Here is a 5,000-nt window from a genome sequence, read left to right as displayed (position 1 = left end):
GTTATGGCGATATTAGTGTTAAGTGATGATTCACAGTATGTAGTCCCCTGAGTATGGTGCCGAATTAATTATATATTCATCATATTAGTCATCTGCATGTATATCTGAAATATCATTTGGCGTTACCATTTCTTATACATTAAACTATCTTTAATCATCATTCTGAATCATGACACCTGCCATTACCTTAGAAACGAGAGCATTTCTTCGTTGTGTACTTAAAGTTAGAATGTAAACTTAAGTCAAGTGGGAGGTACATCTTAGGATAATTGTATCTACCACTAGTGTTTGAAAGCAGGAATTAGGAAATAGGGATTAGGACATGGACAATGAATTGAAAAAAATTCTAAGTCTGGCAGATTTACTTTTCTATGTCTTACAAACGGACCAGTGGTTTGCACTTGTGTTCAATCCCTGCTCAGATGAGCAGTAGGTGTCCCAGTTGAGCAGTAGGAGTCACTCAGGTCAGGTCAAACTAAGGTAGCTGCTTCAAACAGTGAGAGAGCGAGTGGATGTGTTTCAGTGATCAGCGCCGAAGAGGTACAATCTTTACGGAGTAGAATTGTAGCCTTAGAGAGGATTGTTGAGGGCCTTAAAAAGGAGAATTTAGTTCTTCGCTCAAAGGCCCAAAACACGGAAGACAAACCATGTTTGGAACATGTGTGGAAAACAGTGACAAACAAAACACTGAGAGATAATAAAAAACCCTTACCAGGCCCGCTTGAATGCAGAAACGTTTTTTAAGCTCTCGCGGGTCTCAAAGAAAAAGAAACGAAGAAGATGCAAGAGAAGAAGGTAGGACAATCGCTAGATCCCTGCCTACAGGTAAGATTTTGGTTGTAGAGGATAGCCAGGTGGGGGTATTTAAATGGGCCTTCTGCGAGAAAGATAGGAAACATAAGACCTAGGTGTGTTTCACCGGGGCGGGGATAGGTGATATTAGAGACAGGACAGAAGAGTGTATAGTTGGGGAAGGTGTGAAACCCATAGTTTGCTTGAGTGCTGGGGGGAATGACATAGGTAAGTTAGGGAGTAAGGAATTGTTTGCGTGTTTCCGGGATGCGCTAGATAAAATTAGGAATAAGGGAGGAGTTTCTCTTTTATGTGGAATCCTTCCGAGGCTTAGAGTTGGAGGCATGTGGCATTCCAGGGCTATTGTAATTAATTGCAGGCTGGCAAAACATTGTAAGGCCAATGGATGGATATTTGTCGAAAACTGGGATCGCTTTTACGGTAAGAATCATTTATATACAAGGGACGGGGTGCACTTGTCACCCAAAGGATTTCGGCTTCTTACGGAATTCCTTGAACAAAAAGTAGACATCCTGCATTTTTTTCGGATAGATTACGTGGAAGTCAGGGGGGAAGTATCGGAATATAGTTTAGGCAATAGAAACAGCTCAGAGAAGGAATGTAAAAAGAATCACCCAATCAGGTAGAGGAAGGGTACATTAAAAGTTCATTATACCAACAGCAGAAGCATAATAAATCAAATTAATTTGCTGCGAGGTAAAGCATGCGTAGAGAGATTTGATATTATAGCTATTACTGAATCCTGGATCAATATGACTGATAGACATTTCCTTTCGGAAATCGAGATAGAAGGATATAAGGTTTTTCACAAGGACAGGGTTGGCAGGAGTTGGGGAGGAATAGTACTTTTCGTTAAAAATACAATAATTTGTATTATCAACAATTCAATAAAGGAAGAGGATAGTACGGAATCTATTTGAGTGGAGATTATAGGCAAGAATAAGAAATTTATTATTGGCGTCCTATATAGACCTCCTAACCTCGACATTGATCAGACTGATCCCCTGATTCATGAAATTCGCAGGGCGTCCCAGTACAAAAACGTTGTGATCATGGGATATTCTTAATTATAGAAACATTGATTGGAAAGCTTTAGTAGGAGATCAGGAAGTGCAAAATTTCTTAGATGTGGTGCAGGATAATTTCCTAAAACAAATGATTACCGATCCTACAGTGGGGGGGGGGGGAGAACACTCTGGATCTACTTTTATCTAATAATGAGCATTTAATGAGAAACGTAAAAGTGGAGGATAACCTAGGCTATAGCGATGATCAAGAAATAGAATTTAATAGTATTTAGGAAGAGCCAATTTTGATGATATGAGAAGGCATTTAAGACATATGGTCACTTACGAAACCGACCCAGGGGGCTGTGATGGAGTAAGATACACGGTCAGTCCGGACGTCATTAGCGCAGTCAGGAGTCGGGTTATGGAGGGTAATGGGCATACCTTGGGTCAGGTCACGTACAAGCGCGAGGTCAACAGCCCGGACAGCGATTTGGATGAAATGTATAATGACCTAACAGCTTTAATTCTAAACGCACAAAATAGATTTATTCCTCCCAAGTCAATACAGACAGGCTAAAATATGAGATCGGAATGAAAAGTGGACTTTAGGCAAGAATAGAAAATGGGAAAACACTCCTTAGATCCAAACATAATGATATGGTTAGACTGGTTAAGAAGAAGAAGCGCAAAGCGAAACGTAACTATGAAATTAAGGTTGCCAGACAAGCGAGATCCAACCCAAATGGCTTCTTTTATCTATAATGACAAAATAATAAGGGAAGGATAGGTCCAATTAAAAACAACGAAGATGTCATCATAGAATCGGAGGAAAAAACGAGCGAGGCATTTAACAAATATTTCCTCTTGGTGTTTATTAAGGAGAGGTTAGACAAGGTACCTGACTACGTTTCGATTTTCAGTGTGGATGAAGAAAGTAGACTATCAAATATCAACATTAGTAAGGTAGAAGTAGTCAACAGATTGAAATACTTAAAGCTACAAAATCCCCGGGCCCAGACAAAAAAAAAAATTCCGAGAGTGCTTAAAGAGTGTAAATTTGAAATCTGCGACCAGTTAACAGAAATATCTAATAAGTCTGTAGACACTGGTTTTATGCCTATTGCTTGGGGGCAGGCAAACGTTATTCCTGTTTTCAAAAAGGGAGATAAATCATCTATATGCAACTACAGGCCAATCCGTTTTACATCAGTTATAGGCAAAATGCTTGAATCAATAACAATTAATAGACTCAGAGATCACATCAAGAGATATAATTTGATTCTTGACACATGGTTTCTCCAAGGGTTAGTCGTGTGTGTATAATCTATCTTTTTACACTAACGTATATAAGGTGTCAGATAACAATGATAGTTACGATGTTATTTACCTTGATTTTAACACAACTTTCGACAAGGTGCCCCACCAGAGACTACCAAATAAAATCAAAGCCCATTATATAGGAGGAAATGTGCTAGAATGGATTAGAACTTGGATCAGTGACAGAAAAGAGCGGGTCACCATAAATTATCTAAAATCCAAATGGGGGAATGTTTCTAGTGGAGTTCCTCAGGGCTCGGTTTTGGGTCCCTTATTGTTTATTATGTACATAACGACTTGGACAATAGGATTAATAGTGATGTTAGTAAGTTTGCGAACGACATTAAAATAGGATGTCAAATTAGGTCAGGAGACGACGCCGAGATTCTGCAGGATGATCTTAACAAATTGTTAACGTGATCGATGAAATGGCAAATGGACTTCAATATCTCAAAGTGCAGCGTGTTAAACGTAGGGCTACACAATTCCAAAAACATCCATCCATCCATCCATCCATCCATCCATCCATCCATCCATCCATCCATCCATCCATCCATCCATCCATCCATCCATCCATCCATCCATTCATCCATCCACCCACCCACCCACCCACCCACCCATCCATCCATCCATCCATCCATCCATTCATCCATCCATCCATCCATCCATCCATCCATTCATCCATCCATCCATCCATCCATCCATCCATCCATCCATCCACCCGGTCTGTCTCCCATTGGAAGGTCGACTATTGTAATGAATGGGTCGAGCGGCAAGCGTAGGTAAAATTCAGACAAACGATGTCAAGCAAAGCTGGTTTGGCGGTCCGGAACTTCTTGTCTTGTCTTGTCTTGTCTTGTCTTGTCTTGTCTTGTCTTGCCTTATCTCTTGTCTTGTCTTGTATTTCTGGATCTACTTACATCCAAGTCTGGCAACCCTGGACCCTGGAACCACGTGGTCATGGAGATGTAGAATCGCATGGATACGGGAAACACGGCAAAGTGTATGGCACTGCACAAGCAGGACATTTCTTAAAGGATAATTAAAAAAAAAATGTGTATAAATATTTATGTGAATATGACTTCCAACCATATAGAAACAACGTTGTAATGTAAGTTGTAAGTACTCTAAATCAACGCGTTGATAATGGAAAGCCACTGGGCTTTTTATTTAATTGATTAAGGAGATGGTCTTAAGAGGGAACCTACGACCTCTCGGTGATAATTGCAGCGGCGAAGTGTCAAAAAAAAAGAAAAAAAAAAAAGAATCGTAGGCATAGTAGGCAAAGAAGATAGTAAATATAACATAATTTGATTAAGATAAAAATACGCTAATGATCTGTATAGGTGAAGAAATAGGAGAAAGAATAAGGAAAGGAGGAGAGTGAAGAGGAGGGGAGGGTAGAGGAAGAGGGACAGAGCAGAGGATGAGGAAAGAGGGAAGAGGAGGAGGAGGAGGAAGAGGAGATGGAGGAGGAGGAGGAGGAGAGGCTCAAGTGGGAAATGGAGTGAGGTGGTGAGAAGAGAGGGAGAGGAGAAAAAGAGAAGGAAAGGAGGGAGGATAAGGCGAAGGAAAAGGAGGCGGAGGAGGAAAAGGAGGAGGAGGAAGAGGAGAGGGCATCAGGATGAGGAGAGGTATGTGGAGGAAGGGAAGGATATAGAGGATCAGAAGGAAGAGGAGAAGGAGTGGATAAGGAAGAGAATTGGAAATGGGGAGAGAAGAGGGGGTGGGTGGGTGGACTGAAAGGTGGAGGAAGTCTGAAAGTGAACGAGCGTAGCCGTGGATGATGCTGGTGGAGGGTGTGGAGTTGGAGGATGAGGCTGGTGGAGGTGGAGGTGGACAGGGAGTTTGGAAATGAAT

Source organism: Oratosquilla oratoria, chromosome 9 (assembly GCF_046742065.1).
Source record: "Oratosquilla oratoria isolate Oo_2021 chromosome 9, ASM4674206v1, whole genome shotgun sequence".
In the NCBI taxonomy this organism is placed as follows: Eukaryota; Metazoa; Arthropoda; class Malacostraca; order Stomatopoda; family Squillidae; genus Oratosquilla; species Oratosquilla oratoria.
This window is presented reverse-complemented; position numbering follows the sequence as displayed.